General features: G+C 37.9%; 1 protein-coding gene across 1 annotated transcript in view; it reads left to right on the top strand.

The window, feature by feature from the left end:
- The window catches only part of NALF1 (NALCN channel auxiliary factor 1), a 622,620-nt gene that overhangs the window by 171,022 nt on the left and 423,619 nt on the right, over window positions 1-27,979 (top strand). The window lies entirely within an intron of this gene.

The following is a 27,979-nucleotide window of genomic DNA, read 5'->3' as shown; positions in this document are numbered from 1 at the left end:
TGTTTGTATTTATTTGGATCAGAGTTGGGACTTGGATAGACGTGTGCAGAGCGGTTTTAAAGTGACATTCAGAATGTGATGTTTTGTAATTTTCAAGCACTTTCTGTGATATAGCCTTTTCTGCACAGCTATTTATTTATTTATTTATTTATTTATTTATTTAATGAAATTTATTGTCAGATTAGTTTCCATACAACACCCAGTGCTCATCCCAAAAGATGCCCTCTTCAATGACCATCACCTACCCTCCCTTCCCTCCCACCCACCATCAACCCTCAGTTTGTTCTCAGTTTTTAAGAGTCTCTTATGCTTTGGCTCTCTCTCCCACTCTAACCTCTTTTTTTTCTTTTTTTTCCTTCCCCTCCCCCATGGGTTTCTGTTAAGTTTCTCAGGATCCACATAAGAATGAAAACATATGGTATCTGTCTTTCTCTGTATGGCTTATTTCACTTAGCATCACACTCTCCAGTTCCATCCACGTTGCTACCAACGGCCATATTTCATTCTTTCCCATTGCCACGTAGTACTCCATTGTGTATATAAACCACAATTTCTTTATCCATTCATCAGTTGATGGACATTTAGGCTTTTTCCACAATTTGGCTATTGTTGAGAGTGCTGCTATAAACATTGGGGTACAAGTGCCCCTATGCATCAGTACTCCTGTATCCTTTGGGTAAATTCCTAGCTGTGCTACTGCTGGGTCATAGGGTAGGTCTATTTTTAATTTTTTGAGGAACTTCCACACTGTTTTCCAGAGTGGCTGCACCAGTTTGCATTCCCACCAACAGTGCAAGAGGGTTCCCGTTTCTCCACATCCTCTCCAGCATCTATAGTCTCCTGATTTGTTCATTTTGGCCACTCTGACTGGCGTGAGGTGATATCTGAGTGTGGTTTTGATTTGTATTTCCCTGATGAGCAGCGATGTTGAGCATCTTTTCATGTGCCTGTTGGCCATCCGGATGTCTTCTTTAGAGAAGTGTCTATTCATGTTTTCTGTCCATTTCTTCACTGGATTATTTGTTTTTTGGGTGTGGAGTTTGGTGAGCTCTTTATAGATTTTGGATACTAGCCCTTTGTCTGATATGTCATTTGCAAATATCTTTTCCCATTCCGTTGGTTGCCTTTTAGTTTTGTTGATTGTTTCCTTTGCTGTCTGCACAGCTTTTTAAACAGTGACTGTTATTACTGGTTATGACTGAAAAAACTAATACGTAAAGGCAAATAAAAATGCCAAAATCATGCATAAGAGAAAGTATCGCTAACATTTCCCGTTTACAATGAGTATCTCCTGAAAACGAGTTAGCTTGCCCCCTTTCTCCGGGGTCTCTGGCCCAGGACAGTGCTAGATCTCACAAAGTGATTATAGATTGTATAAATGAACATGTAATTACAAACATAAGAAAAATACAAAGTCAACATCAATGCCACATAATTATGTTTTCCAAGAAGTATCTATAGTGCATAAACATGGAAAGGAAAGCCTAAAAGTAAGGAGTTTAGAGCATGGTTTAGTGACTTCTGATTTTGAAGCTATTAAGAGCTTTTTTGGAAAATACGTTATCTGAAAGTGAAGGCTCAGGAGATCATTCCAATATTTAGTGCACTATTTATGGGCTGTCTGTCTTCCAGGAAGATTGCGGAATCCTCTAGACCCTGTCTCATTAACTTGCATACCATTCCTCTGAGGTAGATGATGAGCCATGGCTAAATTGTAAATGAAGAGCTGTTAGATTTATAACAGAGTATTTCATGCATGGAGTCTCAAAGGGCAGAGAGGCCTGGACTCTCCATGAGCACAACTTAGAAATCGCAGGGCAGACTTGTTCCTGATTCTGGCACCCTCAGTTGTGCTAAGTCGTTGGACGAGAGGACCCAGTAATTGCCAGTATTTACTCAGGACCCCTACCTCTTGCGACTGTGCTCTGCAAATGCAAACGGGCCAACAAACGTAGATGGAGTTATCTAGGAATCGGGTACACAGAACCATCTAGCTCCCAGTAGGAGCTGCTCTAGGGAGGCTGGGGCCTCACCCCACCAGCCCCAGCTGCCAGCAGCACCCCCTTCCCCAGCCCCACAGCAGCCCTGAAGCTGCCTGAGGGCTGGGCCTCACTGAAGTACAAGAGGAACAAACAGTTCAGGGGCTTCCCGGGTCTCAGAGAGGAGATGATGTCGTAGTGGAGATGGAAAGCCCAATTAAACAGAGGACTAGCTGCTCTTTTCCTTTCTTTAAACCCTGCATAGCCTGCTTATTGTTTGGGGACATAAAATGAAATATCTGGTTTTATTTGGTGAATGGCTCAACGATACAGGCTGTTCTGCCCTCCAGGAATTAGAGAAAGGGCGATTTCAGAACAGATTGGAAACTCCCTGAACTACCAGTGTAAGTTTTCAGTTAAATATGTGATTCACCATTTCGAGGTAACAAATGATCCTTGATACACATTTCCACATGGCTGTATATTTATATGGTTTAAACATGTTGATAAAATTGGACGTATGATGTAAAAATAAATATATAATAAATATTGTTCATCCTGGCACCACACACACACACACGAAGTAAGAAAATGTTTTCCATTATGTAGGGAGGAGATTTTTCAAAAGTTCAAAATCCCTTCTATGATTTTGTAGTGGTTTGGTGAGATGTGAGGTGACTCTTCTGACATCAAATAATTATAGTACCCCACCTTTCTGTAAAGAACTTATTTCTCACCTTTGTAGAAATTACACAAATTAATTCAATTTCTGATGGATAGACACTTGGCTTTTTTCTACAAGGAAAATTATAAGAATTAAGTTTAAAAAATTGGCTTTGACAACTAAAAGTTGCTTGAAAATGTATACGTTGAACCAAGAATAGTAATGTTTCACTTTCCTTTGTACAACTTTTCTACCTTCAGATAGGCTTTAAGAATCTTGGAAAATTCCTAGCTTAAAGCTTTGCATAATTATTAAGGGAACTGAGGCCCAAATTGTTAAGTGACATAAATAAAGAAATGGAAAACAGATCTCTCTTTTTCTCTTTTTAAATAACCAATAACCAGGGGCACCTGGGTCATCATTTGGTTGAGTGTCCAACTCTTGATTTGGTTCAGGTCAGGATCTCAGGGTCGTGGGATTGAGCCACATGTTGGGCTCTGTGCTGGATGTGCAGGATACTAAGAACCTCTCTCTCTCTCTCTCTCTCTCTCTCTCCCCCTTTGTCTTTCTCCCCTGGGCTCGCTCTCTCTCTCAAAGAAAAAAACAAACCAAAACAAAACAATAAACCAATAACCAGCATTGACATTGGAACCATTTTACCTTTGACTCACACTTAAAGTTGGAGAGAAAAAATCTTTCAATAATATGAGTAAAACTTTTTTGGGAGGGGTGATGATAGGATCTACTTCTGTGGCATGATTTTGTGAATTAAAGAAGACTGATATGACTTATCAATATTTAGCTTTTAGTATGTGGGGGACAGATTCTCATAAAATATATTTTGACTCTCCAAAATATCCTTTATGGTAACTAAATGTGACATTAAGTACAATTAAATAGTTGGATATCCTTTTATCAGCTGAAACCACATTTACTGAGTGGTTAATATTGATAAAGAATTGATATCAAGATGATACTATAGAAACCTGAAAAATTCCTAAGTACAATTGCCTATCTATTTAAAATGGTTTAATCATTTCTCATCTTCTATGGCTCTTTACATATTTTCTTTATTCCCAATATAAAAACCATTTTAAAGCAATTCACAAAATGCAAACCATATGACAAGATGAGATAAATACAAGCAAATGTGAACAATAATGTAGGAGAGCAAATATTTCCACCAATATGTGAGGCATTCAACTATACATCGTGCTCAGAACTTTGAACTGGGGCAGGGATGGGGAAATATACTTTCTGAAGAGTTAGCACGCCACAAATGACATTACACCTATTAGAAATGACCCACAAATTTATCTTTAAGCTTTACTACAACCAAAGCTGATATGAAAATCTGTCAGTTACCATATTTACAGAGCCCATAGTGTAAAAAACAAAATTCTTGCTCAAGAAAAAGAACTGCCATGATACTAACAATATGTGTCTTCAGTTGTGTGTGTTTAGCAATATCTTGTACAGCCTTGGAGTAAACGCAATGATAAATCTCATTGGGTGCTTGTTATGATAATTGTCATATAGTGTGTAAAACATTGGTGCTAAGTATCGGGGGGCTGAAGTACAGATGTGTCTTCTACAGTCAAATAATGAGAGTTGTATATCTAGTCAAAGTTACAAATATCAAGGAATTGGAGCCGAATTTATCTCACACAACAATCATAGTATGTCAGGTTCTAAGCACCCAGTTGTCCACTGGGAGATTTGTTGTCTCTTTTCACTTTCTGTTTCATTCACCTGCCGTTGTTCCACTTTGTCCTGAGTTGTCTGTGTGGTCAGCTGGTGAAACCAAACTACTGATGTCCCTAAAGGGGGACAAAATCACCTGGACAGATAGACCTCAAATTCAAGGTGTCCTTGGGAAATTGCATCAGTGCTTACAGAAAAACGTGCCAGGGTAAAGTTAAATAAGGATGAATACAGAATATCACTCCAGATTAAAAGAACACCATGCAAAGAATAAAGAACAGCGAAGGTACTGTTCTCCAGTACCAGTATTCCCTTCTAATGCATCCAGGGAAACCATTTTCTTGAATTTGTATTTGCAACAAAAGTGTATACAATCAGTCATGGATTACAGATTAGTGGAGTAGGAGAGAAGTCTCTTCAGGGAAGAGTAATAGGGAAGAAATCCATAACTTGGGCTGGGGTTTGGTGGGCAATGCATATCAGATACAGCCTTGTAGGTTGTCATAATGATGTTGCTTTTCCTGTGAATGAAGTGAGAAAAAAAATAGGTTTTATTTAGAAGGGGGATGTGACCCAACTTATGTTGACTGTGGTGTTGAAAGCAGACCTAAGGGAGGGTGGCAAGAGTGCAAGTGGACATCAGCTTGGAGGCTAATGTGGTGACCTGAGTGAGCCATGGGAGTGGCTGGGACAGGACAGAGAAAGGGGGAAGAAGTGGTGGGGTTGTGAATATAATTGGAAGATAGAACCCACAGAGTAAATGTGTGGACAGATGGGATGTGTAAGTGAGAAGGAGAAGAATACAGGTCTGTCCTGAAAACTGGAAGGATGGAGTACCCAGTAACTGCAGTGGAGAAGACTTTGTGGTTCAGGACTCGGTCAGGACATGCTTTTCTGAGATGTCTGCTACCCATAAATGAGGCAGTGTGCATATGGGCTTAGTGTTCAGTAAAGATTTTTGAGTGAGAGAGGTACATTTATGAGTTCTCAGTATATAGAGAACATTTAAAGCCATTGGATTGGGTGGGATCACAAAAGAGTGAATGTAGAGAAAAAAAGAGGTCCAAGTAGAGAGCTATGAGCCGCTACAATACTAAGAAGTTTAAGAGTTGATGAGATCTCTTCAACAAATGGTGTTGGGAAAACTGGCAAGCCTCATGCAAAAGAATGAAAGTGTGCCACTCTCTTACACCATACATAAAAATTAACTCAAAATGAATTAAAGACTTGAACATAGGACCTGAAACCATAAAAGTCCTGGAAGGAAACATAGTTGGTAAGTTTCTTGACATTGGTCTTGACAATGGGTTTTTTTTAGATTTGACACCAAAAATAAAGGCAACAATAGAAAAAATAAACAACTGGGACTATACCAAACTAAAAAAAAAAAAAAAACCCCAAAAAACCCAAAAAACCATCTGCCCAGCAAAGACAACCATCAACAAAATGAAAAAAATAACCTCTGAATGAGAGGAAATATTTGCAAATCTTATAGCTGATAAAAAGCTAATATCCAAAACTTATAAAGAACTCATACAACTCAATAGCAAAAAATAAACAACCCAATTAAAACATTGGGCCACAGATCCAATGGACATTTTTCCAGAGAATACATACACATGGCCAACAGGCACATGAAAAGATGCTTAGCGTCATTAATCATCAAGGAAATGCAAATCAGAAACCACAGTGAGATGTTACCTCACACCTGTTAGAATGGCTATTATGTAAAAGACAAGTGTTGGCTAGGACGTGGAGGAAAAGAAACTTTTGTGCACTGTTGGTGGGCATGTAAATTTGTGCAGCCACTATGGAAAACAGTATGGCAGTTCCTCAAAAATCGAAAAAAAGGGGCACCTGGGTGGCTCAGTCGGTTGAGCATCTGACTCTTCATTTTGGCTCAGGCATGATCTCATGGTTTGTGAGATTGAGCCCCATCTCAGGCTCTGTGCTCTCAGTGTGGAATCTGCTTGGGATTCTCTCTCCCTCTCTCTTTTCCCCTCTGCTTGCACGCACGCACACGTGCGGTCTCTCTCTTTCTCAAAATAAGTAAATACCCTTTAAAAAATTAAAAATAGAACTACTGGTATGATCTCACAATTCTGCTCCTGGGTATTTATCCAAGTTTTCACTAAGTTGAAAAGATACATGCACCCTCTTGTTCATTGCAGCATTAGTCACAGTAGCCAAAACTGGAAACAACCTAAGTGTCCGATGACAGATGAGTACATAAAGACAATGTAGTGTACATATAACGGAATGTTATTCAGCCATAAAGAAGAGTGAAATCTTGCCATTTGTGATGACATGGATGAATCTTGAGGGCATTAGGCTAAGTGAAATAATTCAGACAGGGAAAGATAAATACCATAGGATCTCAATTCTATGTGGATCTTAAAAAAATAACCACAACAATACAAGACAAGCTTAAAGATACAGAGAACAGATTGATGGTTGACAGAAGCATGGTGTGGAGGTGTGCAAAATGGGTGAGAGGGGTACAAACTTCTAGTTCTAAATAAGCCGTGGGGATGTGATGTACAATATGACAACTATAGTTAATAATATCATATTATATATTGAAAGTTGTTAAGAGAGTAAATCTTAGAGAAATCTAAGATTTAGAAGATTTACTTCTAAGAAAAAATTCTGTGACCGTATGGTGGTGGGTGTTAGATAGACTTGTGGTGATCATTTCACAGCATATACAAGTATCGAGTCACTATGTTGTACACCTGGAAGTAATAACATGAGAAAAACAATAGTTGAAAAGCAACCTTAAATGGAGAATGAGCAGGAGAACTGGACAGTGTGGTGTCTGGGGGCCAAGTGAGGAAGGTTGGTTATGTGCTTACAGGAAGGAAGCATCCACTGTGTTCATGCTGCTGAATGCACCAGGAGGGTGAGTGCCTGCTGTTACAGTGATGGCAAGGAGGCTGTTGGTGACATTGTCGAGAGGAGTCTTTATAGAAGGATGAGGGCAAAAAGCTGATGGAATGTCTCATGTGAGGTGAAATGATGATGATGATGATGATGATGATAAAACCTTTTAGATTTTCTATTGTAAAATATTGTATTGGCTTCTAAATGCCTGAAATACATTTTATTGTGTTTCCTGAGCTAGTGATACTGGGAATTTAACCTGTGTGGCTGTAGTTAAACCGTGGCATGAAGTATTAAGTTCTACATTTAGAAAAGGACTAACATCTTGACAGTTTTCTGCTTTGAAGATCATTAAAAATGAACTCTGTTCCCAGTTACTGAAGAGAGTTTAATTGTGTGTCTTTCCTGCAGTGGCAGGACTCACTACACACCTTCTGAAGGTCTTCTTTGGCTGTAAGATAAGACAATTTCATTTAATCAGTTTTCTATTCAGGGCTATTACCTTTGGACACCGAGGAGAAAATGTGTTCCCCGAGGAACTGGTGAATGAATTTTGTGTACTACGTTATGAGAAGTATCACTAGAATTTATCACCTGAAAACACGGTAGAACATTCTGCTTTGAGTATGAAATATCACAGCACATTTTAATATAAGGGCTTATTTACTATGCAACTCTACATGCCTATGTAACACCAGCATGGTCTGTCCTTCTGTTAAACAGAATCATTCAAGCTGAGTATTTAGTGTCATAGTAAGTGGCAGGAGAATATATAGCTTGTTAATTTAGATAAATTTAGTTAAACTTGCATAGTAGACTTATCAAAGTGAATAATGTACAGATATCAAACACTTGAAAAACTAAATTAGAATTTAAATCAATTTAGAATAACTAATTCAAGTTCATTTTAATTTCCAAAATCTTTAAAAGATACTTATCCTGGAAAAGCATAGTCTTAGTTAGGCCAAATCTGCTTTCAGTTTTATACCTGTTCATTGAGCCCCTGAAAACTGAGAGTATATATTTGCAACTAATAATAGTAGTCATTATCATTTAATTAGAATATGTTCATGGATGCAGATTCTCTTCTCTTTCATTTCTTAAAAATAAAAACTTACATAATAACATCTTACATGAAAATTTCTTGTTAATTTGCTAATTTCAGTTTTTAGAATCTGTAATTATAGAACATTATGAAAAGGTGAATTATGTGACATTAATTCTGTTTTCAAATTATTTTTAATGGACACGGTGCTTGAGAACTGCATGACACACACTTGTACAAAATGATATTATGATGGATAAAATTAAAATCCAAATTAAAAGAAAGATTATTCCTGATTTTTCCATGAGTATTTTTTTTCATGATTGCCATCAAAGTTAGTTTTCCCTAAGGAAATACTATTAATGCTCTTGATAATTTTTAAAGTCTTCTAAATAAAATGTAGAGGGTTAGTAGATAATACACATTATTTGCTATTCTGTCCTATCATAGAGACATATCCTGGAAATAATAAGTTTCATTGGTAACTGATTGAGTCTAGTATCCAGGATGCCATTTGGATGTTTTCTGGTATACCTATGGGTACCTCTAACATGCTCTTTGTGGCCAGGCTGTGATGACCAGGCTATGGGACATAGAGCGAATGAGAAGAAAGGTAACCACTATGGGAGGGGAGAGAAACATAAGTCAGAAGACTTCCTGCCTAAAATATCAGAAGAAGGAATTTAATTTTAATGGAATGAGAGACGCTTTTAGGACTCCGTCACCATCCCTTTTATACCTAATGAGGATTCTTGAATTTAATCCTTCCTAGACAAGGAGTGAATGTTAATAGTTCCTTCCTGTAATTTTTCCAAAGACTGTAGCCATAGGAAGAATCCACAGAATCATAAAATTATAGATTGGGTTGAAGAATTGAGAAAATTAAAAAGAATCTACATAGATTTCTTGGTTGTCTTTTCTTCATCGTCTTTTCTTCTTTCCTTCTGGATAAGGCTGTAACAGGTTTAAGTATCAGGCTTAAAATATGTATAAAATTAGTGTTGTGGAATATATTTACTCCTTGACATTTCTTATTAGCTGGCATAATTATCTCAATGTGAATTGGGCTGGGGAACCCATGATTTTCCCAGCGATGATGGATGACAGGATGTTATCTCAAACTGTGAGATGGGAGGTAATTCAGTTTTCACAGAACATTTATGTAATGCTAATTGAATTAATCCTTGGGCTGTGTGGCATTTCTTATTTAAGGTATTATACGCCTAATGCTTTTATTTGTTAGGAAGCTTTTCCTTCTTGCATTTCACATTTGGCTATCCATAGTCCTGGTTCAAATGGCCACTTGCAAAAGGCATGGCTACAGTTTGGTTGTTGGGCATCAATGGGTCCGTATTCTTTATTTCCTAGAATGTGTCATGAACAGCAGATGCAAAAGTAAAAGCAAGCTAATCAGACTGCCTTTCTAACCCAAAGAAATGCATATACTTTGCAGATTAAATTAAAAGTATCTGATGGAGCTTGATTGAACATCCTTGCTAGCACCCACTGCTGATAATGGAAAGGACTCTGCTACCTGCTGATAAAATGTGTGGGGGTGGGGTGAGTGTGGGCGGGACTGGAAGTGGAAGGAATCCTGGAATCAAATTTATACAGAACTGCTCAGTGACTATCTTCTGATGATGAATGCACATTTTTTTTTGGTAAAGTTCCTAGACCCAAGAAGCTCAGAGTACCGAATAAGTTTTGTTTGAGATACTTGCTCCATTTTTCCTTCTGACAAAATAGAGTTAATTCTGTAAGTCTTCAATAAAGATGCCAACCACATGCTATAGAGGTGAGGAGGGAGAGAAGAGGGTCTCGGGAGTAAGTGCAGCATTGGCAGTTTGAGGGGGGTAAGAAGGACAGCCTTTTTAGATATTCATCCATTTGACTTTCTTCCCTTATTGCCAACAACATGGAAGATACTCCAGTGGCTACCAAAGATACAAAGATAAGAGACGCTCTGTACTGATAAGGCACCAGTAATATAATGGGGGGGGGGATGAATACAGTGGATTATGTGCAAATTATAGACTAGGAGTATAAACGGGATGGTATGTAGCACAAAGAAACGACTCGATTTACTGTGGGACACGGGTTGGTTCCCAGTGGGAAGAGACACTTCAGTGGATTACTAAAACGAAAACTAGGAATTAATTAGGAGGGAAACCATGTGTGTACGTGTGCACGCGTGTGTAGGGTGAACTGTGGCTAGTTGAGGAGGGTATTTCAATAGAATATTTGACATGAAAGGACACAGCAAAATGGAATAAGTACTGGTCATATGGGTAACTAAAATCGTTCAGTTTGTATAGACTTGGAGCATTGTAGAGTGCATGGGTGAGATTAGCTGCAGATATAGTCCAGTTTTAGATTGTTGTGAGCTCCTTGCATTTCGTGAAGAAGTAATGGGGATCTGTTAAATAGACAAATTGAGGAGGGGATAATAATCACATTTTTGTTATGGAAGTATTCTACTGAGAGTAAGGGAGAAGGATCAGAATTGAGGAGTAAATCACAGCAGGGGCGTTGTTTTCATTATACTGGTAAAAAATAATAAATGTAGACAAGGGCAGCCATGAGGCTGAAGGACTAGTACAGTCGGAATAAAGGATCTGAGTTTAGAACAATTATAAGGCTGCGGGCAGAGTAAGAATTCGGAGTTTGATTTTTCAGAAATAGAACAATTTCAGAAATAGAACAATAGAAATGACAGGAAATGGGGTTTTAAAATGATGCAAGGTTTTTCAGAAGTCATATTGAATGAAATAAAGGGATCAGTGCATAAGATATAAATTCAATATTCAACATATAGTATAGTCTAAGGAGCAAAGCTTTGATACATGAGATGAAACGTCCTGCAACTTGTAGACACTAGTAAGGAGGTGATAGAGAGCCATACAGATTACAAAGCAGGCAAAGAAGTCAAGAGTAGGAAAAGAGACCAAGAAGCTTGGATGGTGGACAGACAGCGCCCTTGCCTAAGCTAACGAAAGTTGTTAGAGACAGAAGAAAGAACTGGCAGGAGGCAAAGTTCAAAGATAGATGAGCCTTTGGCAGAATCAGAAAAACTCACCCGTCCCCACATTCAGGAGGCTCACCAAATTTTAACAAAAATAAATAAAAAGATTTACACCTGGTGACAATATAACAAAACTGCAAAACAAAGAGAAGGGTGGTAAGAGTAACCTGTAGGGGACCACTGTCAGATGAACAATTTGCATCTTAAAGCACCCATGGAAACCAGGAGACAAAAGTGCTCAGGGGAAATCACTGACATCTTAAAAGTCTATACCGACTCCAATTCTGTTTCAAGAGGGAGGGCACAATAAAGATATTTTTTAGTCTAAAAGGAAAAGCAAACAAACAGTGTTAGCCACCACAGCCCTTACTAGAGGAACAAAATTCCAGACCATGACATTTCCTGCAGCTCTGAAGTGCCAGATGACATTGTGGGCTGGGAAATTGATCAGTAGGTGGGGAGTCTACACAAAGGTATGTGTGGTGTTGATATTTCAGGTATTGGCATAGGATGAGGCTGAAGCACATACATTAGAAAGACAAAACGGAGAGCCATCCTTAGATGGCGTGACAGTTGGGTATAGGTTCTTGTTTAAAAGCAGACACCTCAGAGTATACAGTTGTAGTCACAGGACAGCAATGAAGGGGAAATACAGCAAAACTTCGAAAGGAACATGTAGCCACAGCATTAAAATCACAGCCCATAAAATGGGACCTTCTCTCCACAACCCCTTCGGCAAACTTTCTCTTCGCACTGTACCGAAGGCTGTGATGGACAGAGTGCTGAGCAAGCGATGCTTCTTCCTTTTGAAGAGCTAACATAAATAGAAAAAAAAATATTGTGTTCAGTTACAATGCTTTTATAAATAAACCATGCCATTTCTGTGAATTGGGGAATTTGGTGGGAAAAATATATTCTAACAGATGAGTGAAATGGTCTGGTTGCTCTCTACTTTGTCAACATAATGCACAACATGAACTATCAACAAAAAGAACCACCTGAAGAGTTACTCTTTGGGGGAAGAGAAAGCTTTAGCTATAGAAATTTCATGAAAGGATTTGATAAATCTGTTGATATTCATTGTGTTTATAATATGTAGAACACAAAAATATTCCACTAAATCAGAATGTTAGTGTTATTCTCTCAAAATCTGAGAGGCTATTCAACTTTTTACTTGTGTATATAAGTAGTATGTAGACACAGCCATTTAATATCACTCGGCAGGATAACATCTTGCAGCTCATAGGGGTTTGTCAAACACAGGAATGAATGATCCCTGTGTCTGGAGTTGGAGACCATTCTAAGAAATATGCTCTATCACCTTCCATGGCCATGCTATTCTGTGCAAGTTCTACAAAACATCTAGAGAGAGAGAGAAGAGGGGTTGCTATTCAGACTCATGTTTTATGTTTAGTTTTATTTTTTACTTTGAACTCCAGAGGAATAAGGATGCTGTTTTCTGAGTTGCAAGTAAAGGAAGAGATTTTTGAGGACCTTGTTCATGTATTCTTCTTTTCTCACCTTTGTTACATAGAAACTTGTCTTCTTCATTTGAGATCCCAAAGTACATCCTCCTCGTCTGAAGAACCTGCCAACTGCTCACTGCACAGAACCTGATATCTGTCAGCTCATGATTTGCATTCCCTTTGCACGCTTTAAAATCCAGTATGCACGGGGGCTGAATCAAGGCACATGATGCCTGTAAGTGCTCCCTGTGGAACCCCTGGTAGCTGGAATTACCCTATTTTCCCTGCTTCCTGCTCTGAGACTGCCCTTCCTGCCCACCACATACAGGTGACTAACGAGGCAGCCAGTCACAGCACCTGGTCCCCTGAGGGGGAAAGATGCTCTCACTTTCAGGTCCTTCTCACTTTCAGATGCAACAGCAGGGAGGAAGTGGGCTCACCGTGTTTAAAATGGGCATATTTTCACTTCCTTAATTTTTAATTTTGTATTTAAAATCTTTTGTGTATGTATGTGTGTGCTCATGTGTGCCTATGTGTGAGGAGTAAGTAGTTGAAGACAAGTAAGCTTGACCTTGAAAATATCCCCAGGATATTTGCTTCCAGTGGAGCAGTTGTGGTGTCTTCTGGAAACCTTGGCTATGGAGGTCATCCTTCAGATTCCTGTTGTTTTTTTTTTTTTTTTTTTTTTTTTGCCTTGAGGGTTGGAGTAGAAGGAACATACTCTACTTAAGGGTAACCTATCTATACAAAAAGCTCAAGATTCACTGAAAGTAAAAATGGAGCTAATGACTTAGTTGACAGATTCCAGCATTTCTACACTTCAATTTGTAATAAAAAAAAAAAAAAAGGAGGAGGAGGAGAGGAGAAAGAGACTTCTGGTAAGATTAGGAAGACCCTAAGCTCATCTTGTCCCACAGGTACAGCTAGATAGCAGCCACATCAGTGCGAATAACCCAGAAAATGACCTGACTACTCTCCATGGCTAAATGTAAAGAGGCCACATTGAGGAGGGGGGGAAGGGAGGTGATGCAGTCAGGAGCTCTAGGGACTGCAGAACCCTCAGCTGGAGGGAGGGATGTTGTGGCAGAGCTAAGAGAGAAACAGACTCTCACACCAGGGAGCCCAAACAGAAAAGATGAATCCCCATAACATTTGGCTTTGCAAAACAGAAGGGGCAAATTTCACAAGTTCTTAGAACCAGTGGGGTTTCAAACCTAGAACTTTAAAAATCAGCAGGCTCCTGGGAGAGTCAGGAGGGTGAGAGAAAACTGAGTCCCTGCTAAAAAGATAGCATGACAAATAGCTCCGGGGAGATAGAGCACAGAAGCAGCAGTTTGAAAAATGCCTGGGATATACAGGAGGCAGATTTGTTTACTAATCCAAGGGCATGTGCTAGAGGGGCAGGGATCCTTGGGAGACTTCTCCAGGAACAAAGGAGCTGCTGGGCACCATTTCCTTCTCCTACCTCCCAGCACAAACACAGGGACACCTGCAGGAAGCAGCTCTGTGCCAACACTTGCTACTTAGGTTGCTAAAAGCCCACCCTGCCCAAGTGTTCTCCTGAGGAAACACTGCCTCCAGCCAGGCCTTCATCCAGGTTCCCTCCCAGAGAAGACATGGGCAAATCTTGTTAATACCTGTGTCCCACCTCCATATTCCTTCTATAAATCCACCTTTCTAGCCTGGCCTGCCTTGATCTGGCAGCTGCAGGTCCCCGCACACCAGTGCAGACCTTGCTGGCACCCTGTGCCCCACCCCCACATTTTCCTGCAGTTCAGTGCTACTATATCTCTGGAAAATGCCTGGGCTGACTCAGGTTAACCCAAGGCATCCCTATACCAGCCCATTAACAACACAGGGGCCAAACAATGCCCACAACAGGCAGAGAGAGCCATTGCAGACAACTGGACTGAAGGCAAAAGTGGTTCAGCCACAACAGTGGGGGACACACAACACACATACGAGACATGCCTGAAGTGCCAGGTTCTGGTGAACAGGGGACATTGCACTACAGGGCACCACAGGACCTCATCTTCATAAGGCCACTGTTTCAAGAGCAGAAGAAGTAGCTGACTTTCCTAACACATAGAAACAGACACAATGAGTTAGATGAAATGGGGAGACAGAGGAATATGTCCCAAATGAAAGAACAGGGCAAAGTTACAGAAAGAGACCTAAATGAAACAGAGATAAGTAATACACCTGATAGAGAATTTTAAGTAATAGTCATAAAGATACTCACTGGACTTGAGAGAAGAGTGGAGGACCTCAGTAAGATCCCCTAACAAAGAGATCGAAAATATAAAAAAGAACTCATCAGAGATGAAGGGCTCAATAAGTGAAATTAAAAATACATTAGATGGAATAAATAGTAAACTAGGAAGCAGAACAAATCAGTGACCTGGAGGACAGAGTAATGTGAAGCAATCAGGCTGAACAAGAGAGAGAAAAATAAGAATTAAAATAGATTTAGGGAGCTCAGTGACAGCCTCAAGCATAGTAACATTTGCATTTTATGGATTCCAGAAGGATAAGAGAAAGAAAAGGGGGAAGAAAGTTTATTTGAAGAAATAGGAGCTGAAAACTTCCCAAATCTGGGGAAGGAAACAGAAATCCAGATCCATGAAGCACAGAGAGCCCCCAACAAAGTCAACCCAAGAAATCCCACAAGACAAATAATGATTAAAATGGCAAAGAGTGGTTATAAAGAGAGAATTTTACAAGAAACAAGAGAAAAGAAAACAGTTACATACAATGGAAACCCCATAAAGGCATCAGATAATTTTTTAGTAGAAACTTTGCAGGCCAGAAGAGAATGGCATAATATATTCAAAGTGCTGAAAGAAAAAAAAAAACCAAAAACCTGAAGCCAAAAAACTATCCAGCAAGGCTATCATTCAGAATAAGGAGAGCTAAAGGGTTTCCCAGATGAACCAAAGTTAAGAAATTCATGACCATGATACCAGCTCTACCATAAATGTTAAAGGGAACTCTTTGAGTTGAAAGGAAAGACCATAATTAGGAGTCAGAAAATTAGGAAACACAAAAGCAGTAAAATTAACTATATCTATAAAAATCAGTCAAGGGATAGACAAAATAAAAAAAAATGTAAGCTATGACTCCATATACTGAAAATGTGGGGTAGAGGGAGAAGAGTAAAGAATGAGTTCAAACTTAAGAAACAATTAACTTAATATAGACTGCTATATGCTGAAGATGTCATATACAAACCTAATGGTAACCATAAATCAAAACCCAGTAATAGATATGCAAAAAATAAAGACAAAGGAATCCAGGTATATTACTAAAGAAGGCCACCAAACCATGAAAGAAGAGAACAAGAGAAGAAAGGAATAGAGAAGAACTACAAAAACAACCACAAATCTGTCAACAAATCTGTCTGTAAATACATGTCTATCAATAATTACTTCAAATATAAATGGACTGAATGCTCCAATCAAAACACAGAGAGTGACAGAATAAATAAAAAATGCAAGACCCATGTATATGCTGCCTACAAGACACTCATTTCAGACCTAAAGACACCTGGAGTTTGAAAGTAAAGGAATGGATAAGCATTTATCATGCAGATGGAAGTGAAAAGAAAGCTGGGGTAGCAATACTTCTATTGGGCAAAATACAGTTTAAAACAAAGACTATAACAAGAGACAAAGAAGGACACTATGTAATCATAAAGGGAACAATCCAACAAAAGGTATAATAATTATAAATAACTATGCACCCAACATGGAAGTACCCAAAAACATAAAGCAGCTAATAACAAACAAAAAATGTAATTGATAGTAAGACAATAATAGTAGGGAACTTTAACACCCCACTTGCATCAATGGATAGATCATCCAAACAGAAAATCAACAAGGAAACAGTGTCTTTGAATGACACTTTGGACCAGCTGGATCTAACAGATATATAGAGAACATTGTATCTTAACACAGCAGAATACACATTCTTTTCAAGTGCACATTCAACATTCTTCAGAATAGATCACATATTAGGCCACAAAACAGATCTCAACAAATTCAGAAAGATTGAAGGCATGTGATGCATCTTTTCCAACCACAATACTATGAAACTTGAAATCGACCACAAGAAACAAATCTGGAAATAGCATACTTACATGGCAGTTAAATAACATGCTACTAAATAGTGAATGGGTCAACCAAAAAATAAAAGAGGAAATAAAAAAAAAATACATGGAGGTAACTGAAAATGAATTAACAAGAGTCCAAAATCTTTGGAATGCAGCAAAAGCTGTTCCAAGAGGGAAGTTTATAGCAGTACAAGCCTACCTCAAGAAGCAAGAAATATCTCAAATAAACAATCTAATTTTACACCTACCAGAACTAGAAAAAGAAGAGACAAAACCCCAAACCAGTAGAAGGAAGGAAATAATAAAGATTAGAGCAGAAAGAAATAAGTGAAATAGAAACTATAAACAAAACAAAACAAAACAAAACAAAACAAAACAAAACAGTAGAACCGATCAGTGAAACCAGGAGCTGGTTCTTTAAAAAGATCAACAAAATTGCTGACTGTCTAGCCAAACTCATTAAAAAATCAAGGACTCAGAATCAGAAGTGAAAGAGGAGAAATAGCAACTGACACCACAAAAATACAAAGGCTATAACAGAACATTATGGAAAATTATATGCCAACAAATTGGACAACGTAGAAGAAATGAATAAATTTCTAGAAACATAGAAACTCCCAAAACTGAATGAAGAAGAAAGAAAATTTGGACAGATCAATTACCAGCAATGGAATTGACAGTAAAAACAAAACAAAATTCAAGTCCCAACAAGCAAAAGTCCAGTATTAGATGGCTTCACAGGTGATTTTTATCAAACATTTAAAGAAGAGTTAACACCTATTCTTTTCTGACTATTCCAAAAAAACAGAACAGGAAACCTTCTGAATTCATTCTATGAGGTCAGCATTGCCCTGATACAAAAACCAGATAAAGACACTCCAAAAAAAGAGACCTATAGGCCAACAACTCTGATGAACATAAATGTGAAATACTTAACAAAACATTAGCAAATTAAGTGCAACAATATATTTAAAAATTCACTCACCACTATTAAGTGGGATTTATTCCTGAAGTACAAGTATGGTTCAATATTCACAAATTGGTCAATGTGATACAACACATCAACAAGAGAAAGGATAAAAACCACATGTCATTTCAATAGATGCAGAAAAAGCATTTGAGAAAGTACGTCACCCCTTCGTGATAAAATCCTCAACAAAGTAAGTTTAGAGGGAGCATACCTCAGTGTAATAAGGGCCCTATATAAAAAAACCCACAGCTAATATCATAGGCAATGGTGAAAAAAATGAAGCTTTTCACCTAACATCAGGAGCAAGACAAGGATGTATACTCTCACCACTTTTATTTAACATAATACTGGAAGTCCTAGCCACAGCAATCAGATAAGAAAAAAGAATTAAAGGCATCCAAATTGGTAGAGAAGTATGATGTTCACTATTTGCACATGAGATAATACTGTATATAGAAAACCCTAAAGACCCCACCAACAAACTACCAGAAGTAATAAATGAATTCAGTAAGGTCACAGGATACAAAATCAATATACATAAATCCATTGGATTTCTATACATTAATAATGGAGTAGCAGAAAGAGAAATTGAGAAAACAATCCCATTTACAGTTGCACCAAAAATAAGAAAATGACTAGAAATAAACTTAACTAGGAGGTAAAAGACCTATACTCTGAAAACTATAAAATATGGATGAAAGAAACTGACGATGACACAAACAAATGGAAAGAGATTCCATATTCATGGATTGGAAGGACAAATATTGTCAAAATGTGTATACTACCCAAAACAATCTATATTTAATGTGACCCCTATCAAAATACCGAAAGCATTTTTCCCAGAACTAGAACAAACTGTCCTAAAATTTGTACATGACCATAAAAGATCCCAAATAGCCAAAACTGTCTTGAAAAAGAACAAAACTGGAGGTATCACAATCTTAGATTTCAAGGTATACTACAAAGGTTTAGTAATCAAAACGGTATGATACTAGCACAAAAATAGATCAATGAAACAGAATACCAAGCCCAGAAATAAATCCATAACTGTATGGTTAATTGATCTTCCACAAAAGAGGAAAAAAGATTCAATGGGATAAGACCGTGATGTTAGAGAACAACTGGACAGCTACATGCAAAAGAGTGAAACTAGACCATTCTTTACGCCATACACAAAAATAAAGTAAAAATGGATTAAGGATCTAAATGTGAGACCTGAAACCACAAAAATCCTAGGAGAGCACAGGCAGTAATTTCTCTGACATCAACTATACAAATATATGTTTTTTAAATATATCTTCTGAGACAAGAGAAACAAAGAAAAAATTAACTATTGGGACTACATCAAAATGAAAGAAACCTGCACAGCAAAGGAAACAATCAACAAAACTAAAAGACAACATGAAGAATGGGAGATGTTTGCAAATGACATAGAGATAAAGGATTAGTGTCTAAAACATATAAAGAACTTGTACAACTCAAAACAAACAAACAGAAAAAAACACACAAATAACCCAATTGAGAAATGGGCAGAAGACATGAATACACATTTCTTTAAAGAAGACATCCGGATGGCTAACAGACACGTGAAAAGATTCTCAATATCATTCATCATCAGGGAAATGCATAACAAAACCACAATGAGATATTACCTGACACTTGCCAGAATGGCTGAAGTAAAAAACACAAGAAACAACAGGCGTTGGTAAGGATTCGGAAAGAAAGGAACCCTTGTGCACTTTTGGTGGGAATACAATCTGGTGCAGCCACTGTGGAAAACAGTCTGGAGATTCCTCAAAAAGTGAAAAATAGAACTACCCTAGGATCCAGTAATCGCACACTGGGTATTTGCCCGAAGAATACAACAACACTAATTCAAAGGGATACATGCACCCCTGTGCTTACAGCAGCGTTATCTACAAAAGCCAAATTATGAAAGCTGCCCATGAATGGATAAAGAAGATGTTATATATATATATATATATATATATATATATATATATATATATACACACACACATATATATGTATATACACATATATATGTATATATATATGTATATATATAAAATATTACTCAGAATATTTTCAATAGAATATTACTCAGCCATCAAAAGGAATGAAACTTTGCCATTTGCAAGGCATGGATGGAGCTAGAGAGTACAATGTTAAGTGAAATAAGTCAGAGAAAGACAAATACTATATGATTTCACTCATATGCAGAATTTAAGAAACAAAACAGATGAATACACAAAAACAAGACAAACTAAAAAAAGACTCTTAACTATAGAGAACAAACTGATGGTTACCGGTGGGAGTGGATGTGTGAAATGCGGAGTCAGATTGATGTAATGAGGAGTCAGATTATACGATCACAGTGGGCACTGAGTAATGTATACAGCTGTTGAAACACTGTATTGTACACCTGAAACTAATATAACAGTGTGTCTTTTCTCTACTGGAATCAACATTTTTTAAGAGAGAAAATCTGCTTCATGCAAAGAATAACAATGACTTGATTATATTTATCAGCATTTGATTGCTAGGAACTAAGATAAATTATGGCCCAGTGTAAAAATAGCCAGATAATTAGTAGGTAATTCTTCCCATCACCAAATTCATTTAATTTTCTCTTTCAGTAGTCAGGAAGCTTTCAGAGAACTGGCTTCACAATTGGGTAATCCCCAATTACCTTCTCCTACAAAAATATATGAAACAAGAGAGTGTATTAGTCAGTTATTGGGCTACCAGTAAAACTCAAAAGCTAGGCACATTAGAAAATCCAGAAAGGAATAGTTTTGGGTGCTAAATTTCTGTTAGCTAATGCCCATTTGCTACCACCTGTTTAAATTTTAAAATTTTCTTTAAAGCAGAGTACATATATATTATAGAGAGACAACCATTATAAAATAATCATCAATATTTATTGCTTTTAAAAGCCATATGTATTGCTTTTAAAATGTATTTATTAGCTCCAACATCTATGAGTCTTCAGATAGTACCTTGCTGATGGCATCCTTGTCAAGTTTGCAGTAAAAGCGGAAGTGAAAATAAAAAGCTTTAAGCGTTGCTATATATATGTAACAATTTTGCAATTTAAATAGATTTAACTTGTGTAATCTAAGAGATACCATGCAAATGAAATACAATTTTGGAACAACATGGGTCTTCTGAGTAGATATTCAAATTGCATAGTGTATGTAAGTAAACTCCATCTATTTAAGAGACCCGTGCAGAATTACTGGGATTTTTCAAGTTGTTTTATTTCAAAATAATTAGTTACTGGCCTTATTAAGACATCCTGATGGAGGAATTTAACAAAATAAGTGGACTAAGAACATATTGGACCTAATGTTTTAAGGATCCTTCCCTTGGACGTTATTAAGTATGCTTATATATTTAATTTCTGTAAATCGTGTTTGAATCAAAGTCAACATCTTATTTTTCATTTTAATATTACCAAAATTAGTATTGAGCAAACAATGACATTTAGTCACATAGATAGTTGCCTATTTGATTTTTTGCCCATGTTCTTCATTCTCTTCGTTTTCATTTTATTGCATCTGTCTTATTTCCTGTAGCAGCGTACCTTCTGATAGGGTCTGAGGTTAGAGAGTGCTGCTTGGTAGTTTGATCATTACTTTTTTGTGTTCAAGTATTTGCAGAGATGAATATTGCATTTATTTTAATAACACGTACCCTTCTCTTGGTACTCTGATCCCTACCAGATATCAGGCTCCCACACAGTTATACACAATAACAGCAGCATACACAAACACCTCGCCTCTGCCAAGAAGGCTTTGAAATACATGAAGAATTTTCTGCACATTTGAAAGAGTACCAATTTCATTCAGCGGTCTGGTTTTCAGAGATGGCAACCAAAACTTAGGGAGACAAAGGTTAGCAAAACAATATGGTATTCGTCTGGAACTCAGGAAAGTACTGATTTTTTTTTCTTTATTTTTCTTATCCAGCAAAGTCAGGAGCATAGACACATTTAATACTTCTTATATTAGCTTTAGCAAAAAACTACACAATGAAATTGGTAAAAACCTTTAAGAACATGTAAGATATTCTGGGTTTTTTTTTTTCTGATTTCTTACGATTTGTGATTCATGCGATTGGTAGGCTGTTGAAAATTATCAGATTGGCTGAGAATATCAGATGATTCAATGGTAATAATGAAATCAAGGTCAGTGACGCCTACGTTCCATGCAAGTAGCTCCAAATTGTTTTATGTCAATCTATTTTCTCCCCAGTAACAGAGTACCTTTTACTGTTATTAAAGATAAATGAAATTTTCTGATGCCATTCTTTTTTAAGGAATGGCCTTTGTTTTCTGAAGAGATTGGATTTCATCCAGCATATCTGCTTCTAGAAATTACACAAATTAATCATTAACAAAACTGCAGAATCACAGTACCGGAATCTTTAAGTGTGAAGAAAAAATATCATGGAGGTCAGAACTTAAGGTGTTTTGTTTTAATCAATGTGTACTTTTTATTGGGTTTTCTAGAATAAAGTAGAGGATTTCCAAGTTTGACTGCTGTATTTTAAATTTTTTTTAACATTTTATTTTTGAGAGACAGACAGAGACAAAGCATGAGCAGGGGAGGGGCAGAGAGAGAGGGAGGCACAGAATTAGAAGCAGCTCCAGGCTCTGAGCTGTCAGCACAGAGCCTGACGCGGGGCTGGTACTCACAAATCGCAAGTTCATGACCTGAGCTGAAGTCAGATGCTCAACCGACTGAGCCACCCAGGCGCCCCTTGACTGCTATATTTTAATGTTCCTTTTCCCACTGCGAGAGACTCTTAACTGAAAAAAATTTCTCCTTCTTTTTAATTTAATTATTTCAGCCACAGCATGATATCTAAGACTTGGATGAAAGCATAGAACCATAAGCATGCCTTAAGAATTTTTTTGTGTGTTTTTTGCCTCTTTCAATTGCTATGTTTTGAGTTTCTATAGTAGAAAAAGAGATGGAGAACCATGGTTCTATTAAATAATCTTGTGCAGGCCCGATAATGGTGCACTTAATTCTCAAAGCAAGAAATGCTATTAGAAACAAATCAAGACTATTTTGCTGGTGTTTCATCATCACATCACCAAAGGTTCACATTACCAAAAAATGCTTTTGTGTTGCAATTTTATTTCCTGACAAGTGGGGGGGGGGGGATGTGATACTTATTCCCAATCTGGAAACCTTGGAGAATGAAATTTATTACTCTGACCCTCATTTGCCTCTGTGGAAACATAGTTGGCAGATGGCAGGAAAGGGGAAAAAGCAAGTGAACCCAGTGGGCATAGAGCAAGTTGCAGATAAAATCAGGATGCTACGATATGAGACCTCAAATGATACAGTGCTTGTAATCGTGGGTGTTTCCATATTGTAACAAGGGAATAACCAATAAAGTATTTCCAAAGGTAAAGTTCTGTATTGACAGTGCAATTCCAAGTGCATTCAGTAATTTGATAATATGAACACATGTGGCTATTATTTTCCTATTTGCTACCTTGTGTCTTAATTATTTTTATATTTTCCCCTCTCACCTGCTCTGTCGCATTAGGTTGCAAAATACTTTAAATCCAAGTAACAGCGTGTTTTGACCAGTAGATTCCTCAATCTGAAGATGAAGTAAATAAAAAAGTAATACAATAGAACTCATCATAACTCAATTTATTTTTTTCATTAAAGCATAAAACGGTATTTATAGAGATGATCAGACCTACATCCCTAAAGATTTTTTGAAGTCACATATTACTTCTTCTTGTGTATGATCTCACATTCATGAAAAAGGAAACCTTCCAAGTTTAAAATCGGCTTTGTTGTACTCCCAGGGGGCACTCTCCACAGCCCCAGTTAAACATCTGAACATCAGGATGGGAAGATTCATCCGCTCTTCTTTGCTCAATCCTGAATCTTATTTTGATGGGACTAGATGTTAGTACTTGAGATTTAATCATCTTCAAGTACACATTAACTGGAAACCCAGCGCCGTGGAACAGTTCTTTAGGAACATCATGCTCTGAGGATCCGGCTGTGTTCAGAGACCGTTGGACCTGCTGGAAGGTGTGGTTGTGGGTGGGGCTTTTGTTTCCTTTCCTGAAAAGAGATAAGCGAGCTGAAACCATTCATTCCATTTCAAAGGTAAATAATAAGCTATTCCACTGAGCAGGCTAGTTTTCAGTTCTCTGTTCAATGCTTGCATCCATCAGGTTTCTCACTCTCGTAACTGCAGAGGCAGTCCTAACACTTTCATATGCAGGTTTCTGTGTGTTTCAGGAATTTCCCCCACCCCACCCCCTCCCAGAAACAAATCAAGTCTCTGAGACTCAACATACTGATGAAAACCTCAGATGGTCCTTTAAATGAGATAATACAAAACTGAGCTGGGTAACTCAACGCTTCGGCATTATCCTGTTAGAATAGCGAAAGGGTTTTAAGAAGACCTGATGTGACCAGTGTCCAGGGCTTCCTGATTATTGCTCTGCACAAACGAAGAATAAGGATGGAAGGAACCTGGACCAAATGTCTTAACTCAGTGGTAGCACACTGTACAACCCTGGGCAAGTCCCTTCTCTCTCTCTCTCTCTCTCTCTCTCTCTCTCTCCATCTCTCTCTCTCTCTCTCTCTCTCTCTCTCTCTTCCCATATATAAAATAGGGACAGTAACATTTTTCTCTTCTAAGTTGTTAAGATTGAATTTGGTAATGGATTTGTAATGCTTCCATAAGCAGAAACTACTATTCAAATATCCCCCAAGAATGAGTTAGCTGGTTTTGTTAGAGGAGACTAAATCACTACCCCGCGTGCTGCAGCCTGCTTGGACCCTCCACTGGGCCCGGTCTGGATGCCAAACCCATGGTCCCTTCCAACCCTGAGACCGCCAGCGCCACGGAAACGGACATGACCTTCCTTTGCAAACGCTGATACTAACTTGGGAAGCATCTGTGTCTGCTTCATTTTTTCAGGCAGATCAGCAGCATATTATTAATAACCATGTAGGATATGCCTTAATTGGCACTAATTCCTCAAATTCTGGACTTAACCACCAGCTTTAAAATACTCATTTTAAGAATGAAGAGATGGGCAGAGTAAGTTTAATCTCTTTAACATTGAGAGCATATTATCAAGTGTTCTTTTCAACCTATAATCCTCCTTTTAAGTTCCATAGTTTATTTTTAAATTTTTATTTAGTTATTTTTATTTTAGAGAGACAGAGAGAGAGAGAGAGAGAGCAGGTGAGAGGCTCAGAGGGAGGAGAGAGATTCCGGGCAGGCTCCACACTCACTGCAAAGCCCAACATGGGCTCAATCCCACAACCCTGGGATCATGACCTGGGCTAAAATCAAGAGTCAGAAGCTCAACTGACTGAGGCACCCAGGTGCCCCCTGCCCCCATATTTTATAGGCTGGAGTAACCACAGGCTGTGCAGAATTATATTTCTAAAAGACAAGCTGGCTGTTAGGACCCAGGGCCTGTTCTGGGTCAAATTGTGCTTAGGATCATCTTTGTAGTATGGACTCTAGGACCCAGCACGTTACAAAATACCAGGTTTCCTAAAAGAATATCTGTTTTATAAAAAGTTAAATCACCTGGACTATCTCAGCTATAGCCTACCTTTTAACTACTCTATAATATAGCATGACTTTTTAAAAAAATAATTCTCCAGGATATGTTCACTGTTCTTGTTTTTCTCCTGTGACTGATCAATTTCTTACTTTTGTGAAGAGTATTATTTGCACTTTAAAAAGATTGGATACATGTAAACATATGCAGTATCTGGTAATATGCCTCATGGACAAGTAATTAAATGAAAGAAATTAATTCTGTAACCCAGAATTCAAATGTAAATGCTTGACAAAGGAAACATCTGATTTAATAATTTTATACAAAAATATAACTTGGGAAAAAATAATAACTACACAGTAAGTACATCTAAAAAAAAACCTATGTATGTAAATTGTATTGTGCAAGATATAAAGCCAAAGGGTAATCTTTAAGAATGTTTTTGGTGTAAATAGAATATAGCTCTATATATTTGTATGTATCTTGACATTTTAATCTCCAGATTCAAGAAATCAGAGTCTCCATTTGAGAATCTGAATATCTCTGTAAACAGTGAAAATTGTAAGTTCCCACAGAATGAGATGAAAAGTAAAGGAACAAAGCATGTGGATAGTATAGCTGGTAATATCATCTTAACATTTTAAAACAGTGATGTTAAAGAGAAGGAAGAAGACAAAGCATAGACTGGGAGAAATATTTATAAAACACATACCTGATAAAAGACTTGCACCCAAAATATGCAAAAACTCAATCCTAAGAAAACAAACCACCCAACTGAAAAATGGGCAAAGAGTCTGAACAGACTCGTCAGCAAAGAAGATATTCAGATGGAATATGAAAAGATGCTCAACAACATGGGTCCTTTGGGCATTGCAATTTAAACAACAATGAAATACCTCTATGTACCTATTGGCGTTGTTAGAATCCAAAACATTGACACCACCAAATGCTGGTAAGGCTGTGGTAAGGCTGTGGAAAAGCAGGAACTCTCTCATTCATTGCTGGTGGTAATGCAAAATGGTACAGCTACTGTGGAATATGGCTTGGCAGTTTCTTACTAAATTAAGCATACTCATACCATATGATCCAGCAGTCATTCTCCTTGGTAGGTACCCAAATGCGTTGAAAACTTACATGCACACACAATCCTGCACATGAACGTTTATAGCAGGCTTGTTCATATTGCCAAAATGTGGAAGCGGCCAGAAGGTCCTACAATATGTCAATGGATAAACAAACTTTGGTACATCCATACAATGGCATATTATTTAGTACTCAAAAGAAAAGACTCATCAAGCCATGAAAAGACAGGGATGAACATTAAGTGGATATTGCTAAGTGAAAAAAGCCAGTCTGAAAAGGCTATGTACTGTATGATTCCAAGTGTATGGCATTCTAGAAAGGTCAAAACTGTGGAGACAGTAATAAAGTCAGTGGTTGCCTTTTGGGGGAAGGAGAAGGATACATAGGTGAAACACAAGGTATGTTTAGGGCAGTGAGATGATTTTGTAATGACAGATTCATGACATTATTCATTACTAAAACCATAGAACATACCACACTGAGTAAACCCTAATGCAAACGACAGACTTTAGTTAATCCTAGTGCAGTATTGTTTCAATAATTATAACAGATATACTAGTGTGATATGTGAATACAGGACACTTTGCTGGGGGCAGAGGTATACTAGACTCTGCATGATCTACTCAGTTTTTCAGAAATCAAATACATTATTGTACACTTTACATAGAGTTTAATAATTCACATAAAACAAATATTGCACTCAGTAATAAAGTATAGGGTAATAATGTAAGTCATATGATCAAATCATTGGACACTAATTGTGCAGAATATAGCACAAGATGATGATAAGCAATAAAAAGGAAAGGATAAAGATCTAATAATTTTTTTTTAAGGGAACAGCTTGGCAGTGGTTGGGAAGACTAGAATCCCATCTCGTGGCATTTTATTTCACCACATCATTAAAAAACCCTCCAAGCGTTTTGGAATTTGGAGGGGTTCTTACCTGTCTAGACCTTTTTTGTTACCTTTCCCCCCGCCTCTAAATAGCTGCCAGTTATCCAGGGAGTGTGTGTGAAGAACAAGGTAGGGAATGTTACCGTTTCCAATTTATGACATAAAACCATCCCCCAGTTGTGGTGGGATAGTCTGTAGTGACAGTGTTCCTTCTGAGAACTAGAATAGTCATACAAAGTTGGTAAAAAAAAAAAAAAAAATGTTTGAGGGTATTTGCTCCAGAAGCAGTCAGAACTGGAAGGACCATGGCCCAAACAAGAAGGGACACTGGCATGAGCCAGACTCACTGTGCTGTGTCCCTGTTCCCATAGTGGCACCTGGCGACTGCTGACGTGGGGACAGCAGACCAGGCACTCAGGCCAAGCGAGAGCAGCTGACGAGAGGCAGAGAAAGCACCTGGGCTCTCTGCAGCGTCTTGGAGCTTGAAAGAGAAAACTTGGAGTTGAACCTTGTCTTGAGACCCAGGAACAAGGAACCTAGGGAAAAGAGAGGCACAAAGAAATGAGCCCAACACTCACTCTTTTTGAG

This window comes from Panthera tigris, chromosome A1 (assembly GCF_018350195.1).
Source record: "Panthera tigris isolate Pti1 chromosome A1, P.tigris_Pti1_mat1.1, whole genome shotgun sequence".
NCBI lineage: Eukaryota > Metazoa > Chordata > Mammalia > Carnivora > Felidae > Panthera > Panthera tigris.
Note: the sequence above shows the minus strand (reverse complement) of the source record. Positions and strands in the feature narration are given on the sequence as shown.